This window comes from Agelaius tricolor, unplaced genomic scaffold (genome assembly GCF_023055355.1).
Source record: "Agelaius tricolor isolate 1412-34295 unplaced genomic scaffold, bAgeTri1.0.p SCAF_2, whole genome shotgun sequence".
Classification (NCBI taxonomy): domain Eukaryota; kingdom Metazoa; phylum Chordata; class Aves; order Passeriformes; family Icteridae; genus Agelaius; species Agelaius tricolor.
Genome location: NW_027269262.1, coordinates 65,686,089 through 65,707,500, shown reverse-complemented (window position 1 = coordinate 65,707,500; position 21,412 = coordinate 65,686,089). Strand labels below are relative to the sequence as shown.

At 35.5% G+C, this 21,412-nt stretch overlaps 1 long non-coding RNA gene across 4 annotated transcripts in view; it reads right to left on the bottom strand.

The window, feature by feature from the left end:
• The window catches only part of LOC139587244 (uncharacterized), a 56,603-nt gene that overhangs the window by 14,446 nt on the left and 20,745 nt on the right, over positions 1 to 21,412 (bottom strand). For 2 of the 4 annotated variants that reach the window (XR_011678352.1, XR_011678350.1), the window contains one exon: positions 15,121 to 21,014. This is a non-coding gene — a long non-coding RNA (uncharacterized lncRNA). Of the gene's footprint in view, positions 2,968 to 5,631; positions 5,919 to 15,120; positions 21,015 to 21,412 lie in introns of those variants that run through there. The other 2 variants (XR_011678353.1, XR_011678351.1) reach the window with 2 other exon arrangements.

Sequence of the window (21,412 nt, the reverse complement as noted above, 5' to 3'; positions counted from 1 at the left end):
ACAGCAACATTTCAAAATTTTCTTTCTAAGTTGTGCCCAGAAATGCTTCTAGAAGCAGAGGCTGACTTCCTTTAGAGGAATATATTTCTTTGGTCTAGTTTTCATCAAAGCACACACATTATCCTATAGAAAGATGAATAAAATGCTGCACTTATAAAGATCAGCATTGCTCTAATCTCAATTTACAGGAATACTAAAAGCTATTTAGGTAAAATCCAACAAAATATCCCCATGAACAAAGCACTTAAAATATATGTGTTTCAGTGTGCAGCTGAAAATTGAACAAACAGGAATTCTTCTACATTAAAGCATGTACACAGCCAACTGACACACAAAGACATATAAGGTGCATAAATTAGAAGAATGAGAGAAAAAATATTCACAATGTCTTTTATACTATATAATGTATTGCAACCTGTATTCCAAAGAGGAATCCTACAGCAACTTCTTTGTAAACATTGCAATAGTAGGCATTTAATTATTCTTAAAGAGAAAATAAAAGGAACAATCTTAATTAGTTAAAATAATGAGATGAGAGAAAAATTGTCCAAATCAGAGTTCTAATTAGTAATATGCAGATATTCCCCTCAATACATTTAATGAGAGTGAAACTTTTATGAAAACTTTCTGTTATTCTTTTTTCTTCCATGCAACAAGCTGCTCCTCTCCTTTCTGTTATCACATCTTGCACACCAACCAGATTTTTCAAATTAAATTATCCTTTTACATAATTTTCAGCATTAAAAATGCCACTACCCCCATCTGCTATACCAGTACTACTAAAGTATTGATGGTGTTTGTGAACTAGCATCTAACCTGGATCTTATTCCCCTCCTTAAATCTCAAAATCTCTCTTAAATTATTGGCTGAACAATGACCATGACCAGATTCCTGAGGTTTTTGACCATTTGGGTGAAAATTAATACAAAAAAGGTCTCTCCTGATGACAGAGACCTTATAAGGGATAAAAACTGAACTTGGATTTCATAACTTTTACATAAAAATTTGCAAATGTGAAAATTGTCTGTCTTGTAAATAATAGTTATGATTTTACTTTTTGTTTTTTTCTTTAAATATATAGAAATGATGCTATAGGTCCAGTGATCCAGAACAACAGCTTCCTTCCTTTGCACATGAGTCAACGGTTTATTTCTATTTTCACTATTAAAAGAGTTTCATCGATTTGTAACATCAGCTAAGGTAACACCTCTCCTTAGCAGTGAATCTACATTCAGGCCTTGGTGACTTTTTGAAAGGAAAGGTTGCTGCAGCCAGGGTTACCTGTATGCATTCCTTGCAAGTAACAAGTATCTGCTTTGGTTTGTTTCTCTGTGAAATTTAAAAATGCTGTCACATATCTATTATGACAAAAACACATTCTAAAATTTTAATAACATGTAAATTATTACCAATATATTATCCTGTTAAATGCAAAGATTGGAGAGTACTGAAGATACTTAAGAAGATGACCAAATACAAATCAAAGAAATGGGGAGAGAAAAGTAACAAAGAGATCAGTTAGAAAAAACAGTTAACACAATGTCATCTGGACAGATCAGAAATACAGAAAATGAAACATGGATTTTTCTTTAATGCAAATGTCTGAAAATTACTTGAAACATACTCAATGAGAGAAAGAATGTTTGCTGTCTTAAGAAAGCCACAGGACTTCCCATGTGTGAAACCAGTAACCACATGCTGACCACTGTGTCTTCTTATTTTCTTCTAATTCCTGTCTTATTATTCATTCTTTTCTTTTTTGCCATCTTTTCTTAGTTGTTTGGGTTTATTTAGACTGTGAACTCTTAGCTGAAAAGACTGTCTTGTTCCTGTGTTTCTCTGGTGCCTGGCATGAATGTCAGAGCTGGTTTTCTACACAACTGTGACAATGCAGCCATTAAAAGTTAATTACTGCACTGATCACAGCACTGAATTAGACAAGTATTTTTGCTAGAACATAATTAACATCCTAGACACAAGTTTATAAAGGCACCATTGGTTTGGGATGTTCATAAGAAACCAGACATATTATAGAATAGAATCATAGTCTTTCTCTTTGTACTCAGTATAAAACTAATTTTTAAACCATCATAGGGTTTTGTGTCACTCAAGAAAGAGAAGAGCTGAAATTCACACTGTTTTGTAGATTTGTTATTGATAAAATTCTACCCAGAAGGTAAAGGCACTTTGGACAACAGAAACTGTCACAAAATTGTAGGGAAGGTAGAGCAATGCAGAAATAGAATTATAAATGGAGAAATAAATATTAAATATATCACAGCTTCCTCTTACATAAAATATATAATGGCTTCCTCCTTGCTGAAATAAGGGGACTTGATAGCAGTCCCTGAATATCTTGGGAGTATAAATCCAAGGCAGGAGAAGAATCACTCAGGATGATAAACAGGGATTTAAACAGCAGTAATAGGATTAAAGTAAGAATGAAAAAGTTCTAGCTGCATATCAGAGAATGTTTTCTGTTAATATATTAACAAATAAACTGTCATAAATGTGTTGTAGAGAACTTTTGTCTCTGGATTCTTAAAATTACAAAAAAAGGGTAGATAAACTTATTCCCATTTCATTTGTAAAAATGTGAAGAAATCTTTCAGGTAAGGAAAGGTGTAGCTCAATTTGTATATTAAAGTCAAAATACACATACTTAAGCACCATCTGGAAAAGAAGACATAGTCAGTGCTCTGCAAATTATCCAAATTATATGAAGGTCACTATAGACCACATCAGATTGGTCAGGCAAACTTCTCTGGCTGCAGCAGAGTTCTACAAACATATTATCTTCCCCAGGTCATACATGGAGACCTACCACTTCCTAATTTGACCTCCTCTGCTTTGCTGGCAGATGTACATGTATCAAAACTCTCTAAAAGGATTCTGTCTAGACAATAGAAAAAGTCTTGAGTATTTAACAATAGCAAGGTTTTCCTCCTTTAGGTAGAACATGGTCTTCTGAAAGAAAGCAAAAAAAAAAAAAAAAAGGAAAAGAGAGATGAGTGGGATAGGAACAAAATGTTTTAACCTGGCACAAATGTCATGTGAGCAGCACATCCAAATCCAGCTTCAGTCTCTGAATAATCACAATAGTAATATTTTTACAGAGAGTAATTCAGAATCACAGAATAACCAAGACTGGAAGAGACCTTCAAAATCACCCAGTCAGCTGTCAACCAATTATTACCATAATCACCCCAAAACCAGATCTCCAAGTGCCACATACAGATACCACCTGAACTCTTCCAGAGATGGTAGCTCCTTCACTTCCCTGTGCAGCCCATTCCAATGCTCTGACAACCCTTTCAGTGAAAAAAACCCCCAACTTTTCAATATCTAATCTGAACCTCCCCTGGCACAAATTAGGGTCATTTTTTCTCATCTTTTCACTTGAAATATGGCAGAAGAGATGAAGCACCACCTCACCGCAGTTTCCTTTCAGGTAATTGTAGAGAGCAATGAGGTTTCCTCTTAGCCTCCTTTTCTCCACAGCAAACAGCCCCAGCTGCCTCAGCTGTTCCTCAGAGGACTTGTGCTCCAGATCTTCCCCAACTTTGTTGTGCTGCTCTGGACACCAGCACCTCAATGTTCTCTTTGAAATGAGGGCCCTCAAACTGAACACAGTTCTAAAGTTGTGGCCTCACCAGTGCTGAGCACAGCATGACAATGGTTTCCCTAGCCCTGCTGGTCATACCAGTCTTCTCAGCAGCCCAATGAAGAGACAGAAAGGAATGGATAGCTCTAATATACACATCTGGCAGAAAAGGTTGCAATTTTCTAAGTAGGTACAGGAAAAAGAAAACACTCCTGGTCATTGTTATATGTTCAACCAGTAACAGTTACATTTCCAAAACTATGCTGATAATTCTAAGTAAGGAACATCTAATAAATCTCAGGGGTTTCACTTTTATTTTGAGCCTTAATTACTTCCTCCAAGCTGCTATGCTTTCTTTACTTTTCTTTACAATGAGCATAAACTAGACAGCTCCTGTCTTTTTCCCAGTCTGTGCCTCATGTTAGCTGAAGCCATTAATATCATTGTCTAGACGAGTCTCATACAAGCACAGGTTCTGTGCAGGTATCAGTGAGGCGTGTAAAAGCCGTTTCTTATTAAAACAGTCACACAAATTCTGTCAAATGCTGGCACAGCATGTTCACGTTCTTTTGTCAAAATTATTACAACATCACACTATTAATATTCTCATTAAACATGTCCTTTTTTCGTATTATGCCACAGATGGTAATGAAACAATCAAATGTCATTATATGACATTATTTATATAATATATTCTATTATATATTATTTGCTTTTGTAGTTTGTTTCAGAATTCTATTGAATTTTTACTATATATCCTAAAACCCGATATGGAGATCTAATGGTGTGCACTGAAAAAAAAATAGAGTTCAGTGCATAAAACTGACATCATAACATATTTTCTCATCTAATTCTGACCAAGGGCAGTATTATATTGCACAGCCTAGATGTGACTCAGCCTACAGCTAAAAAAATTATTATTATTTTTTTAACTGCACCTGTGTCATCCAAATGTAGGAAAACTATACTGTAAGACCTTTTCTGAAACATGAAGCATAATCTGTACAAATATATGTTATTTTCATTTTGTATACTTGCATTCATGCTAGCCAGCTTGTAGAGCTTTACCTTTGCTCAGCTGGCAAAGGCAGTGAACTTGCATACAAATAAACCCTCCCAGTAAAGGTGAGGATGCATAATGGAAGCATAATATCATATGCTTTCTCATTAGATTTCTGAATGACTTTCCTTATATGTCAAAGAGTTCAAGTAACAGAAAAATAACTAACATAACTTCCCTTGAGAAACCAAATGGAAGAGCAAGAATTTCTCACACCTTTACTATATATTTGAAAGAAATTAACTGCTCTTGAGTTCAAGCAAGGCCCAGAGATAAGAGAACACCCTCTCTCAAGACAGAGAACAAACTTGATGAAATTTCACTTGTATAAAAGTGAAGGAAGAAATTTGAAATAGAATGTGAAAATAGTAAGCATGCAGTAAACACAAGAAATTATTAAGAGCATAGAATTTATACAAGAAACTTAAGACAGTGCACTAAAACCTTGGGTTCCAGGACTAAGAAATATAAGGACTAGTTTTCAGGAGAAAAAGCCCTATCCAATAAAATAAAACCTTAATAGTTGCATAGGTGACAATAGTTACATGAGGGAATACATTCAACAGGTCATTCCAACTGAAATTCTGAAAGAAGCAGGGGCATTCTTTATATCATAAAAATAAAATAATTGTAGAATAAGTTGCTTTTACCTGGTTGATCCTGCCCCTGCACTACCCTTTCTGTATTTTATCAGTCTGTGTCCTTCTGTGAGCAAGTGATGGGAAAAGCTATTTTGTTAAAAATATTACTTTTTTCTAACCCTTTTAGTAAGTGGTTTAGTACAATATTTCAAGTCCACAGCTACACCAGATCTACAAAAGCATCGGTGAAGTGGCATGAAGCTGAAATCTGGGGGATAAGCAAGTGGAGAAACAAAGACAAAGGAGAAGGCACAATCCAAACTATTATCATATGGAAAATCACATTTCTGACTCTCCCAGACTGTAAACACATGATGCAGAGCTACCTCATCAAAGGAACTGACTTGAGCTTCCTCCTGTGCCTGAAGAGTTCCTGAAATTGAAGCATGGAAATTATTCAGCTCACCATTTGGATTTGCACTGTTTCTGTAGGTCACAGAGAAGCATAATTGTAAGTGCAGACTAGACAAATAGTGGGTGACAGAGCATCCATCACTGGTGAACTTTCTTCTTCAATCACCCAAACAGAGGTGATATGCATAGGGTGCAGTAATGCCAATGGACTGTCCAGGGTGGAAGAGTTGATAATTCAGCAGGGAGGACAAATAAGCCCCTGGAAAAAAAAAAAAAAAAGGCACTGAATCCTCTCTGTTTCTCTGTCAAAAACATGCATCTTGAGATTTTTGTTCCTTACCAGAAGCAGAACACAACTCCATACAGTCATTAACTATGAGGTAGTCACATAACTATGCCTACAGTAATTGTGATCAGAGAGAACAAAGGTCTCTAGATCTTCCAAAGTCTGGTTTGATTAACTCTATCCATAACTCTATCTATCCATATCTCTAAGTTGATATCTTAGAGAACTTGTATCAATATTATTAATTAGTACAACAGTTAATCAAAGCTTGTAATACTCCTTCAGTAAATACCTTTTATGTCATCTGTTCTGGGGCAGGTATTTTGTATCAAGGAAAAAATAGCACTAAATTTTATTTCCTATTGATCTGAATGCATAGTGCATCCTATTTATTTCAGGGAACAAAACTGATGAAACTGACAAAGAGATGAAAAAATGAAACACCTATAGCAAAAATAGAAAAAATAGGGTCAAAATAGGTAAAAAGAGTAATGATGGTAATAATCCACAAGTTGTAGGAAAAACGTATTCTAGATTGGAAGATTTGGATGAAAGAATCTCCTGACTTAATACATGTTTTATATAACATTATATAATCACTAAGATTATATAATGTTATATAAATAAGATCACTACTCTACTAAAAATTAAAAAGAAGCATCTGAAAGCTGCAGCATATTGCAAATATATTTTGAAGATACTGGTATAGATGGATAATATAAACCTTTTACTAAGTATGTCTCTCATAGCATAAGCAATATCTTTATGAATTTCATAACACAGCAAATTAAAGCCCAATGACAGTCAGTGAGGTTTTTCAATCACTGCACTATGCCTGGATGCATATAATGATCTTAATATCATAAAATATAACTAAATTAGCACACATTTATTAACTCAAAATCATTAAAATTCTGTTAAATCACTTTCAAAAGACAAACTTAAGCTTTGCCTGGTTTTAAAGTCTGTGATTTTGATCTATGGATGTTAATAACATATCTGAAATTCCCAAAAAATATCTGCTTATTCTGTACTTGAAATAAGAAATTCCAGTTTAAAAATGAAAAACTAGGTATGTGTGTTTTTAAATTGTCACTGGAGTGAAAAATCAGGAAGGAAATGCCAAACTGTATTTTTTTAATGAATACACTTTAACCTGCTGTTTAATTTTAATATATCCCTTACATTTAGATGATCAAAGATATAGAACAGTATGGCTATCAGAACAGTATAGCATTACTAGAATCCTTAGAAAAACAGTTTTTCCCAACAGTAGTTTTAAAAAAAAAAGTATGTTTTAATGATTTTGTATTCTTTTTCAAAACCACTGTACTTCAAAATGAATTTTAGCTTTCCTATTTTTTCTTCAAATTGTTTTAATGAAGACTAATTTTAGGGAGACTTTCCTACTATTAGCAACGTCTCTTATAGGTACAATTCTTCCCTTCCAGTACCATTTCCATTCAAACTCCTCTATGGAGCAGCAGGCTGCAATTTCTGCATCTGTGCTGTAATTCTACTGTAATTCTTGCACAGAAGCCTAGTCAATCAACCCTGTCCTCCCCATGCTAGCCAACTGTCCCTTTAATACATCCATAGAATTCAATATGAACTGAATGAATAGAATTGCAGTGCTAGGGAGACAGTCAGCTACTACAGAGAGACGGGATTGATTGACATTAAAGCATCTGTGGAAGAGTTATAGAATTACAGCAGAGTCACTGAAATTGCACCCTCCTCACCTCATGAGAGGGAAGGGAAGCTACAAGAGACACTACTAATAAATAAATCTGCCTTCCAACTATAGCTGCATCAAAACCTTTTTTTTTTTCCTTTTTGTATCCCCAACTTCAATTTGTGAGCAGCTTTTATTAACGATGTGAAAATCTTCAATTCTACAGTGGTTACAATTCTAGGACAGTTTTAATTCAAAGTCAGATAGCATTTTTTTTTAGGCCAGAATGTAGCTTTTCCACTTCATTCTTCCCTTTCCTCACTATTGATACAGTTGGAAGTGTATGTGGGACTTACTCGTACTGAATTGTCGGCATTTTTTAGTATCAGAACAGGAGTACACATAGTATTGTTGCTAGGTAAACACAGTTTCTGTTTTTCAGTTTGTCCTGGTTTAGGGCAAATTCGTGAGAAAACTTCTGAAGGGGTTTTTCTAGAAAGGAGATTCAAGTGGTCCCTCCTTCGACTGGGTCAGGAATATATTTTTTTGGAGAAAAGTGGAAAAAACTCTTCATTAATAGGAAAAACATCCACTAGCACAAAAAAATGAACAACATTAAACAATAGAACCTTTTGCTGCTCTAAAAAAGATGAAAAACTCAGAAAGTTCCTTTCATGTGTTGTAGCTCTGCTCATTCAATCTCTTATCAATCCCTCCAGCACTGGGCCGCAGGTGTGAGCTGCGGGTGCTGTTCTGGGTGTTCAGTCCAGAATAGGTCTAAAGAGTTCTAAGGAAAAAAAAAAAAAGAAAACTACATTCCAGGGAATTTCTCTGCCTCAGCTAGCAAGAAACCTACTAAAAGCAAAGGAGAGCTCTGTCCTGCCGTCTGTCCTCAAACAGCACAGTGCAGGAGAGGGATGCGGGTGAGCAAGTGCAGTTTCTGAAAACAAACTCTGTTTTCTTCTTCTCTCCCTTCCCTCTCAGAACCAGTCTTAAAGGTGCAAAACTTATTTCTGGGCTAAACAGACGAAGGGGGATACAAGCATCATAAAGTCACCCCATGACATAATTGTAATAATCTATAGAATTATGTGCTACAGTATTACTTATTTAAATTGCCTGGTTCTCTTTTGATTTAATCACAAGAGAAGGTGAATGTGTGGAATTTAACTAAACAGTAATTCCTTCTTTATATTGAGTCTTGCTCCAGACTATGCAAACTTCATAAAGAAGGTAAATTTAACAAAAAATGATAGTCTTTCATTCTAGTTTCATGCAGGTTATTTAGAGGCACTGATATGAGAGTTATATTCAGATAGCATATGTAGGTTAGCTTTATGGTACCATATGTATGGTGGCTACTCTATATACAGTAGCTTTATTTTGAAGATTTTCGGAGTTGTGCCTAAAGATAAAATTCTTGGTGTAATGCCACTGGCAATAGATGATGTTGATGTTGATGTTGATGTTCAGACTGTAAATACATATAGTTTTTAAAGTTCCCTATTTTCATATGTTTTCAGGCATATTTGCTTTTGTCTTGTCTTTCTGCTGCCCGCCAATAAACAGCAGTTGTTTCATCATCAGTGAAACCTTAAATCATATAAAAAAATTTCTTTGAGTATTGGTTTCCTCACAAATACTTTTTGAAGGTCTTTATAGACTGAGATGGATATAATGACACACATTTCTCCAGATTTACCTCTGCAGCTGTAAATTCTAGAAGTATTTTCAATTAAATAATCAGATTTTGAAAAAGAAATTGAAACATTTTATTCTACTGTGAAGGCTCATGCTGTTATCTTACCCATATTAAACCACCTGGACAACATGTTTAGGCTCATTTTTTATTATTTTTTTTTAATAATTTCAATAATAAATCATTATAAAAACCAGTTCTTTTGAGGTAACAGAATGTTTTGAATTGTCTTGAATAAATCCACTTACAGTTTTGCAGTGTTCCAAAACAAAAATAGGTACAGAAACTCTTTTTCTGAAGTCAGTTACCATAGAAAGGAAGTATAATAATAAAATCCTTCATGAGATCATACTTTATTGATCTAATCAGCTTAAAAATGTATGGATTTTTATGTGGCTACATTTCTATTTTATTTAACTGAAACAAATGTCTAAAAAATGTATGAATTATTAATGCTTAATTGTAATATTGTTTGGGGTTTTTTCTTATAGTGATGTCAATGAAACAAATCATCCATTTCAGGCACACAAATTACATAAATCAAAGGTACAATAATTTATATGAATGATGCAGCTCAAAAAATATTTTGAGCATGCTAAAGAAACCCTTACAGTGCTTAAAACCAGTTCTATGATCTTCAAAATGCTAAGCAAAAAAGGAAATGGACTAGAAGAAGAACAGTTAAAGGTAATCAGTTGGCTTGTCAAGATGAGAAGACTAAACTCTCCTTGCTCTTGTGTCCAAAGAGAAATTGAATAAGGAAGATCACAAAGTTGCTCCTATTTTCAACAGAAAACCAAGGATGATTAAGAATGGATCAACCTTGAAGACCAAAGAGAGTGAAAGGCATATTTTTCTATGGTTTGGATATTATTCATTCCATTAAAATGAAAACACTTAGTGCTGCAAGATGTGTACTGATAACTTTTATCTTCCTTCTCAGTTGCCACAAATGTAAGAGCTGCATTCTGTCCTTGACACACAGCAGACAAGGCACCACCTGGTATTCCCATGTCTCATACTGTCTTGCTAGTGAAAAGAAAACCAAAACTGAGAGGTATATGAAAACTTCTTGCTTAGGGAAACTCAGTATAGGAATGGGCAGTCATGCAGCATAAATTCTCTTTTGCTATATTTGTTAAAGCACATCAGAATATTTAGACTGAACACCCATGCTGCCTGCAACAATCTTCTTGTAATGTTGGATCTGTACTTGTCTCTCTCAGCATCTCTGTTCCTTGGATATCCTTCATCAGACAGTGAGATAAAGTAAGATAAGCACAACTTAAAGAACAGTGCAATAGTTTATTGGCCGATGCTCAAAGAACGAGTGACTGGAACTAATACCTTCTAGACCATGCATTTATTGGCTCAAAAAGCCCAAAGAGACAATCAACAAATCTTTGTGACTAGGCAGTCATCTGCCAGGTGGGGAAAGGTCAATCTTCATTGCTGCTAGTAAGACATTAATCATCATCATCATGCTGTTTGTTGAGGATCTTTTTAATCCTTTATATTTTTTCAGATAAGTCATAAAACCATAGATGATCATGAGTTGGAAGGGACCCACAAGTATTTGTCTTATTTAATCCCTGAACTACTAATGACTGCTGTCTCAACAATATTGTCTTCTTTTACCTTTCTCAGTATATTTCTATCCTGGTTGGAGAGTATGGGGATGCCTAGTGATATATGAACTTGTATCATGGGAAGGTTGGAATACATTTAAGGAATTTTTTTCTATATCATGGCATTTGTTCAGTTACAGCCCTATTCCTTGGAGATACCCTTGGAGATCTTTACTTGAAATTTCTCTGGATACAGTCTTTACATATCCACTCTCAGTGAAACTCTTTGAGCAGTAATTTGGACTACATGAATTCCAGAGGTCTCGTTAAACCTAAATTGATTTATGATTCTATGACATTTTCCAGAAAGGAAAGCCCTGGAATAAATATCTGTTGAAGGAGACAAAATAAAGTGCACAGGTATATGGAAGGACAATGAGAGAAGCCCTATAAAGATTTTACAGTGAGAGAAAGGAATTTGCAAAGGAAACTCACAGAAACATACAAAGTTTTGGGTTGGAAAAGACCTTAAAGACTATCTAGCTCCAATACCCCCACCATGGTCTCAGTCACCCTTTACTACACCAGGTTTCTGAAAGCCCCATCCAACCTGACCTTGAACACTTGCAGGGATAGGGCATCCAAAACTTCTCAGAGCAGCTTGTTCCAGGATCTCCCCACCCTCACAGAAAACAATCTCTTCCTGATGTCCAATCTAAGCCTAACCTCTTCAAATTTAAAGCCTTTACTCCTTGTCCTATCAGCACCTGCCCTTGTAGAAAGTCTCTTCCCAGCTTCTACAGGAAGACGTCATAAAGATCAAGCTGTGAGAGATGTGGAGGAGAAAAAAGGATATTAAAAGCTATTCTTTCAGATGAATTGCAGACATAATTTCTCCATGCAACCCCATGATTTTTGGAACTTCCTAGATGTATTCATCATTCTTTATTTAATTCTATGCTTTGCTTCAGATGAATGCTTCCTTCTTCAAACCTAGATGAGCCTTACATAGAGGGAAAGACCTCAGTTGAAAGAAATAATATACACCTAAACAGGTCAACAAGATCTTGAAATCTGGATGTCTGTGCTGTTGGAAACTATATACAAGTTCAATGTTGTCATCCATGTTCTCCCTCTAAAGAAAGCTGTTAATGAATAATTTGTTTCACATCACGCCAAAAACATTCTCAAGAAATTGCTCAGTCCTGATCTTGATGATAAAAATAATGTCATTTGGAATAGATCGCATTGTCACTTAGGCTAGGAAGGAACATTAGCCTTGTTCTGTATGTTATGATTTTATTGCTATTGCAGCCTTGGAAAACATTCAAAGGCAGAGCCAATATCTCTTTCAAAGGGAGTACCAGAAATCTTGTTCCCTGTATCAGTGTCATTATTTTATTTCTTTTTGCCTTTATTTATATTGTTTTAACTCATTCTCAGCCTAGAATACAGCTGTTTGGTTTTTCTTTGTATGTTAACACTGTATCATGCAAATGAAAACTTTCCTGGCACAAATCATGAAATAAATAAATATTCTATAGAAAGAAAATATTCCTAAATTCCCCTTGTCAGTGTAATATATTGTAGTGTATTGTAATGTAGTCTAATGCCCTAAAATTTGACTGGTGTTCCCAGTCACCCAATTAAGCAACTTTTATTCCCAGTCCAGTAATACAAGGGTGAGTATACATGACTGAAGTAGAGGTTCTACATTTTTTGGTCCAGTCATCCTTCTGACATCATATAGCTTTTTCTTTACTTCTGAGGCTGACCAGTCTATTGCATGATAGAGAACAACAGCACAACATTAACAGCAGCTGTTGAGGTTTTCTGTGTATATATGAAATAGGAGCCTATCAGATGTGAAGTAGATAATGAACAGTACGTGTCTCATGACTGTTACCCATACAACAAAAAGGCTGGCTGGTGCAACACAGCCCAGCATTAACTGTCCATAAAGTTCTCTCTAGCATAAACTTTAATATAAGTCCATAAACAATGTAAAACATTATCAGAGATAATCAAACAAGTGCGTCAATCTTGGATTTAGAAGCTGTACAACTATATTTCTACAATGCCTCATCCAACTGAAGTGGCTGAGAAAGAAATTTCACTAGCCCAGGCACTCATTAGCACTGCATCAACAAATCTGCATTGTCTGTGGGAATCTGAGTTGGCATTGCTATTCACTGTTTTGCCACAGTACATCAACATATGAGTTCTGGTTGCTTGCTTTAAGCTGTACTGAAAATACATGAAAACCTCATGGATTACTGAGAGTCATCATGCACTAGGAAATCAACAGATCATAAAAGGAAAAAATTAGTTCAAACAATGCTGCAAAAAATAAGCCTTAACTGCTCCTCTGCCAGATCCCTCTGGACCTGCAGATGCATCTCACTGGGTCTCATGGACTTGTGCACATTCAAATTCCTTAAATGGTATCAAACATGATCTCCTATTGCTGGCAGTTTTTAATTCTCCCAGTCCCTGCTTTTGTCTTTTATGGCTCAGATAGTGTTGCTGGAACACTTACTGGTGAAGACCAAGACAAGAAAGTCATTAAATACCTCAACCTTCTCCATATCCTGGTTAACCAGGTCTCCTGTTTCCCTCTGGAGAGGGTTCATGTTTTCCCTAGCCTTCTCTTACCATTAGTGTCCTTGGCCAAGTTTAGTTTTATCAGAGCTTCAGCTTCCTTAACCTGATCTCTGGCTGCTTGGATAATCTCTCTGTATTTATCCCAGGTTACTTGACCCTGTTTCCACTCTCTGTGGGCTTCTTTTTTGTGTGTGAGGTTGTTCAGGAATTCCTTGGTTATCCACACAGGCCTCCTGTTATTTTTGCCTAAGGTGATCCTTCAATATTAACAAGCTTTCTTGAGCCCCTCTTCTCTCCAAGGCTTTATCACACAGCACTCTACCAAGCAGAACCCTGAAGAAGCCAAAGTTTGTTTTCTAGAAGTCTAGGGTAGTGAGCTTGCTGCGGGCTCTTCCCACTTCACTAAGGATCTCAAAGTCCACCATTTCATTGTCACAGCAGCCAAGGCTGCCCTTCAGCATTATGTTCCCCACCTCAACAGCTCCTTTTTGCTGGTAAGAAAAAGGTTCAGTGCAACATCTCCTTGCTGTACTTGGAGAGGGCCACCAACACGTTCTAAGAACTTGCTCATGCCTGTCTTTGTTTTCCCTCCAACACAGAAAAATTGATGTGATATTGGGGCAGTTGAAGTCCCCCACAGGGGTTTGTGAACATGAGGCTGCTCCTATTGTCTGTAAGGGGCCTCATAAACTCAGTCTTCTGTTGGGTGGGCTGCCCCAGACCCACACTATAATGCCCCCTCCTGTCCCTGCTCTCCCTTTAATCCTGACTCATAAACTCTCAGGCTACTGCTCATTTATCCCTAGGTGGAGCTCCATGCACTCCAGCTAGTCATCGCCAGGGAAGGCAGCACCCCCTCTTTGTCCTTCCTAAAGAGCCTGTATCCTTGCATTCCACAGCAGCCATTCCACCACACCTCCATGACAATAAGATCATAGCCCTGCAGGTGTAACTCCTCTTGTTTATTCCCCACGTATGTGTTAGAGGCATTTAAATTGGGCCCTGGAGGAAGCTGACTTCCTGGCTTCATTTGCAATTATTATTTTCAGGAGGTATTTCTAAGCAGGTATTTACTTCATGAAGTTATACAAAGAAAAACACCTTACCTGTCACAGAACAGACTCTAAGCAAATAAAAAAGCTAAAAAATGAAGTCTGTACAGATCTAAGATGACATGACAAAAGAAGCATTATTAAAGTAGCAAGAGAGATAAAGGGTAATAACCCAAATATTCAACATTTGAAATAAGGCATAGGAGGAATTTTAAAGAAATGCATGTACAATTCTCTCTCTAAAAATAATGTAGAGATGAAGGTAAAGTTCAAGCACCCAAACCCATTTGAAAATACCAAAGAGGTCAGTTGTTCTCAGGCTTACATTAATGGCACATTTGTGTTTGTATATCTTAACAGCATTTTGTCCTCCTACTCTTAGTTTTAGTGTTCTAATCATATATTCAACTTCAAAATAGTTTGATATATTTTTAAAATTAGCAGTGAAGGATATGTTTTCTTCTTTTCCTCCACAAGTATAACTCTCCAGAGGGATACTGGCCTGAAGCCCAGGAGTAGTGCTGCAAGCTTAGACTAATAAATCATTTTTAATCAGATAGTTTGTATCACTGTAGTTGTGTTAATTTCCTTTTATTATCTTTGTGTCCAGAGAACTCACTGTGGTTTCTTTCAGCTTTCACAGTTTCATCTTCTGAATTCAAAAGATAAATACGTAAAGTAGAATCCCCCACATATGCAAAATTTGAGGTACTAATAGATTATTATTTAATTGAACTTTCATTTCTAAATTCAAAGTGAGAGAACCATGTTCTGCAAAACATAATTTCAAAGGAAAATTTAAAAATATACCAAAAAGATTGCTTCTTTTGTATAGATGCAACTAAAAAAGCAGTTGCCTGTCATCTTAATTCCTCTCTTTTCATCATTACATTAATAATATTGAGTTTATCAATACTGAAAACATTAATAGGAATTTGTATCTTCTCATGTCCTTGTCCTTGTTTCGTTTATGTGCATGAATAATCTAAAAATATTTGTTGAAATTTTTTGTCCTCAAAATATGTATAATATGTTCACATCTACAATAAAATAAATGAACTAGACAACAAAAGGGTATATGAAATCCCTGAAGAAGGTATAACCTAAAATAAATCAGAATATTTTAAGAATAAAGTAATGAATCCATTTCATTATTTCTTGCGATGAGAACAGCAATCTGAACATTAGGAAGTTCAGAATGTAATGCATCATGGACTTCCATATAGAGAGCAGAAAAGCAATTCTAATAAATAGGCAGATCATATAAAAATGATTTGTATCAATATCTATCAGTCTGAACTCTGACAGTAGTGCACCCACTGTTTCCCCCAAAGTAGGCAATAATGAAAAAGTGTCTCTTCCATTTATGCATTAATTTCAGGACTGATTGCACCTAACCACATTGAATCTATCCACATCCTTTTCAAGCATGGCAACTAATGATCACAATTCCTGTCATGTAGATCAGTGCTTCAACATCTGGTTGGAAATTGTCAACTCTGCATACTACAAATCTATGCTCTGTCAATATTACAAATGGATAAGCAGACAGGTGCCATTTCAGAACTCCTCTCATACTGTTTTAAGCTATGCTGAGCCATTTTGTCAAATAAAGCTCAAAAACATATTTTCCTGAGCTCAAAAATTGTTTCCCTGCATTTGCTTTTTAATACACAATATTGGATATGTCCATTTCCAGTTTCTAACCCTGATTCAATTTTTACTTTTCAGGATGGTACAACTTTAAGGTATAATGTCCCAAAATAAAACACTGAGAAAATATCATAACAATTTTCTATGCTAGCTTTTCAGCTAGGCAATATAACTCGTGCATAGAGGATGTCTAATGGATCTTATGAAGATCAAATTTAATAATTTTACAGGCTGGAGAATTGAGAACATTCCTGCTGAGAAGGACTTGTGGGTCCTGGGGCATGAAAGGGTGGACCTGAGTCAGCAGTGCATTTGCAGTCCAGAAAGTCAACCATATCCTGGGCTGCATCAGGAGAAGAGGTGGCCAACAAGTCTGTGGAGGTGATTCTTCCCCTTCATTCCTAGGAGACCTCACCTGGAATACTGAATCCAACTCTGATGTCCTCAGCACAGGAATGATAAGTACTTGTTGGAGTGAATCTGGAGGAGAGCCATGAAGATGATTGGAGGGATGAAATATCTCTTCTATGAGAAAAGTCTGAGAGAGTTGGGGTTGTTCAGCCTGCAGAAGAGAAGGCTCTGGGGAAACCGCATTGCAGCCTTTGAGTACTTAAAAGAACTTTTTGAGAAACATTTTCTCAGGGTCTGCTGCAATAGGACAAGAGGTAGTGGTTTTAAGCATGTAGAAGGTCAACATAGATTTGATATAAGGAAGTATATTTTACAATGAGGGTGGTGTGACCCTGGAGCAGGTTGCCCAGAGAGGTGGTGTATATCCCATCACTGGAAATATTACTGGTCAGATTGGATGGGAATCTTAGCAACCTCTTGTAGTTTAAGATGTCCCTGCTTATTGTAATGGAAGTTTGAACTAGATGATCAGTAAAGATGTCTTCAAACTCAAACTGTTCCATGATTCTAAGATTCTATGATTTTCATATTTATGTCTCTCGCCATCTTCTTTAATGACTTCCTAATTCCAAAAAATAATAAAGAAATTAGAGTGAATGGAAAAAAAAAAGAAAAAAGTATACATCAGGACTAAATTATTGTGAGAGAAAAATTATACTTACAACATAAGCTTCACTTTAATTACTATGCAGAACATAATAAAAGCTAAAATGAAATAAAATACAATATGATCAATAAATTGCATAGTGTTAATCATGTCAAATAAGGGACATTGCAGACAATCTAGAAAAGGTCAGTGATGATTTACCTACTACTGTAAAAATCTACTTGACAACAGAATGCTAGCTTTTCTGAAGGAATAGACATTTAAAAAGTTACAGAAGAAGAATGAATGCTGTCAAATTAGGCAAAAAGAGTACTTACAAACTAGGAATGACAAAGAGATAATCATGCTGACATCAAAACTTCTGCATAAAATAACATCTACTGTTAAAAAGTGTGAAGAGTTTTGTTTGTAATGAATATTTTGACAGATATGTCATACAGGTTTCACCTCTCCTCCAAATTTCCATTCTATTAACACAAAAGAACACATGGAAGAAAAACATTTTTGATAGTATAGTAAATGCACATATAATGCATACATAATTTAAGATATATGTGTGCTCTGATGGTTAAGGAGCATGTGGTCGGACGTTTTGAGTATTTTCTGATTTGTTTGCTTTGTTAATCTCCTACCTCTGTTTTTAAGATAAACACCACAGGAAACTTTCATTGGATTTTTATTTCCAAAAGGTTAGAGGTATTCTCTAGCTACTTAAAAGATATTGATCTAAGCCTCATACCAACAGTGTGAACAAGTGCCCTTTTCAGGTCACAGATTTTTTTATGCAAAGAGAGATCTATAAATATTTTTAATTTTTTTTTTCAGATGGAAAAAATGTGTTCTCATTTCTATAGATATTAATTTATTAGGTGATTTTTTTTCACACTATACCATTACCAAGCTATTTCAAAAACTGTAGAATAAACTCAACACCAATCCATTTATCCATACCTATGTGTGTTTTTGTTTGTGTCCTTACATTTATGCAGTCTCCCTGTCTGCCCATGTAAAGTCTGTGGTGGGTTAATCCCTGCCAGACACTATGCCTGGCTCTTGCTCCCTCCCATCTTCCACAGGATGGGATCAAAACAGAAGGAAGGCAAGAAAGTGTGTGGATCAAGATAATGACAGCTCAATAAATTAGGCAAAAAACACTTAGGTGACCAAAGCAGAAAAACAATTTCTTTTAGTTCTTCCTGTTAGTAAGCAGATGTCCAGCCGCTTCCTGGGAAGTAGGACCCTTAGCATACTTAACAGTTGCTTGGAAAGACAAAGACCACAATCGCGAACTTCCCTCTTCTTACTATTTTCCCTGAGCTTCTTACTGCTGAGCATGACAGCTTACAGTATTAAGCTATCCATTACTTACTATCCATTTGGTGAGTTTGGTTGTCTCAGCTATGTTCACTCTCAAATTCTTGTCCACCCCAAGCCTACTTATTCTGAAAGAACATGAGATGAAAAAAGAAAGCCTTGGTGCTGTGCATTGCTGAGCAATAGATAAATGATTACTGTGTTATCAACACTTTTAGCCACAAATGCACATCACAGCATCGTATGGGTTGCCATGAAGAAAGTTAACTTCATTCCACCCAGACTCAATTTAGAATCTCATTTCCCATTTGCAGATGTGAGGAAAGAGGTACATTTTATACTTCCTCCATCCTTCTAATTTTTGCCATGTTGCACAAAGAGAAAATTATGAGATTACATCAAGAGCGAACCTAAAGATAGTAGTGTACCAAGAAAAAGTTGACAGCTCTGCTCAGGTTATTTGTGTGTTTGTTTTTTATTTAAACAAATGGCTTACGGAAGCCAGAAAAGAACCAGAGATCACAGAGGGAGGAAAGCATAGAATTATATCGGGTCAGGGCATTGGGACAACCTAATCAGGTTTTACTGTCTTAATGACCCTAATTTTTACATAACTAGAAGATAGAAACAATAGAACAGATATAGATATATATACACATATATACATATATGCACACTCCTAAGTATTATATTAAATTTATATTATTAATATAAATGGTTTAGATATGGAGAACACATCAGTCTTTAACAATACCACAGTCTTGCTTGGAATATTGAAAAACAGGTGGACATTGCCCATTCACATAAAAGGATGCACAGATGAGTTTTCAGTAAAGCTTCACTATGAATTTTGGGGCTTTTTTTGTTTTACATTATCTGAAAGAGTGAGTTATGTAGCTGGTGAAAAGTATTTCCATATCAATTAAATTTAATGTACTTGTCTGTGACTCTGGAAAGACTTCAGAACAGCTGGAGCAATTGACATTGTGACAACTACCTAAGAATTATCACTGTATAGTAGAGCATAAAACTTTAAAACCACTTCTAGAATCAGATGGATTTACACCTGCAAAACCTCGGACTTACAACAACAGAATAGATGGGCTTACACACTTTAATGCCAAAGCGGGTGAGACAGGAAAAGAACTAAATTTTCCAAACAAATCAGGGATTCATTGCGTCCTATCAATTACATCTTTCGACTACACAAGAAAAGGATGGCAATTCTGTTCCTTACTGCCAAGCTCCACAGCTTAGTGGACAGCTAGTACCTAAAAATCAACAACAAAAACAACAACATCAAAAGAGCTTTGCGCATACAGAGAAATTATTGAAAGAGTCGTCATTAAGATTACATTAAAGCATGGGTTTATACTTTCCTCTCTGGCAAAATGGAATCTCTACCAAATCCCAGCTACGGATCTATAGTGCAGCTGAGTTTCTGTGACTATTTTAAGTAAAAAATAATAAATTAGTCAAGTCAGTCAGCAAGTCTTTTTTAAAACAAACCAGTTATTATTTAAAATCTAAATCAAGGGGATTTTATCTCAGCTTAGACTACTTATAACAATAAATATATTTCAAGATAATAAATAAAACATCCAGACTGAACACAAATCCTTCAAAAATAAAAGAATAACCAATATCAGAATGTCAAGAATATCAGAATGTCATTGGAAAGTTATTTGATGCCTAAGCATATTTGCAGAATGTTTCTGTAATTAGGTTTAGCAATTTAAAACATATTTTCTTTAATAGTGAACACTTAATCACAGAAAAAAGTAATAAATTTTGAAAAAAAGAAGACAGGATTTTGTAAATAGGAGTGAAGTAAATTATTCTACTCATGGTTCTTCGTTTCCTCTAACACTGAAATATCAAAACCTGAAACAGAGCAAATAGCTCACCTCTTTCCCTTGAAAGTAATTAAAGATAAAGTATGCTTTACAGCTGTCACACAAATGAAAGAATGGAAACACAATTTCCAATAACAGAAAGAAGAAATAAGTTTTTCTATTATTAGAATTATGTCAAACATACATAGTACTTTCTTCTAATATGGAAAAGTCAACATCAGTAGCAAAATTATTTTCACTCCCTTTAAATACAGTGTCTAAAAGTTACATAGAAACTTAGCTATAGTGAGATTTGGAAAGCCACTGGAAATATTTTTTTGTGTGTCCTACAGTCCCCAGTGCCCTTATTTCTGTCATGGGAATCGAGTATAAAGTCAGTTTATTCATTTTCACACAGAATTCAGTGTCTGAGCCTTCTAGTGCTGAGAAGAGGAGATAAAATTTATATGTGCACAGCAAGAAGCAGAGCTTGAGAAGAAAAGAACAAAGGTTTTGTTATTGTGCAGAAATTCTGGCATCTTTGGTTACAACAGACAACAAGAGATCTCTTCCTTCGCTTGCAAAGATGTTGCAGGTGTTGAAACTATTTTCTTTGCACAGATGTGAGCCATCAGCCTAAAAACCAGACTTCTTGAATAAAAATCAAAGAATTCATAACATTAATTTTTAGGTTCATCAACATTAGAGATAAAAGAATGTCTCTAATGTAGCACTCGGGGATACATTACTAAGATTGAAATCAAATTGTTTGGGTTCCAGTCACAGGATAGCAGTTGCAATACAGAATAAAATGCAAGAACTTTCCCCACACATTTTTTTATTTTTCAGAGGATGTGAGTTATGATTTACAGTTATTACTGAATTGAAAATATTCTGTATAGGCTTCAATTAGAAATGGAGTAATTAATTTAGTAAAAATGAAGCTCAAGTCTTTCTGCACTACACTTTAACACTGCCATATCTTCAAATAAGTCATTAAATACACTGTGCAGTGCAAATCCATGGTAGACCTCCTGAAGTAAGGAGGA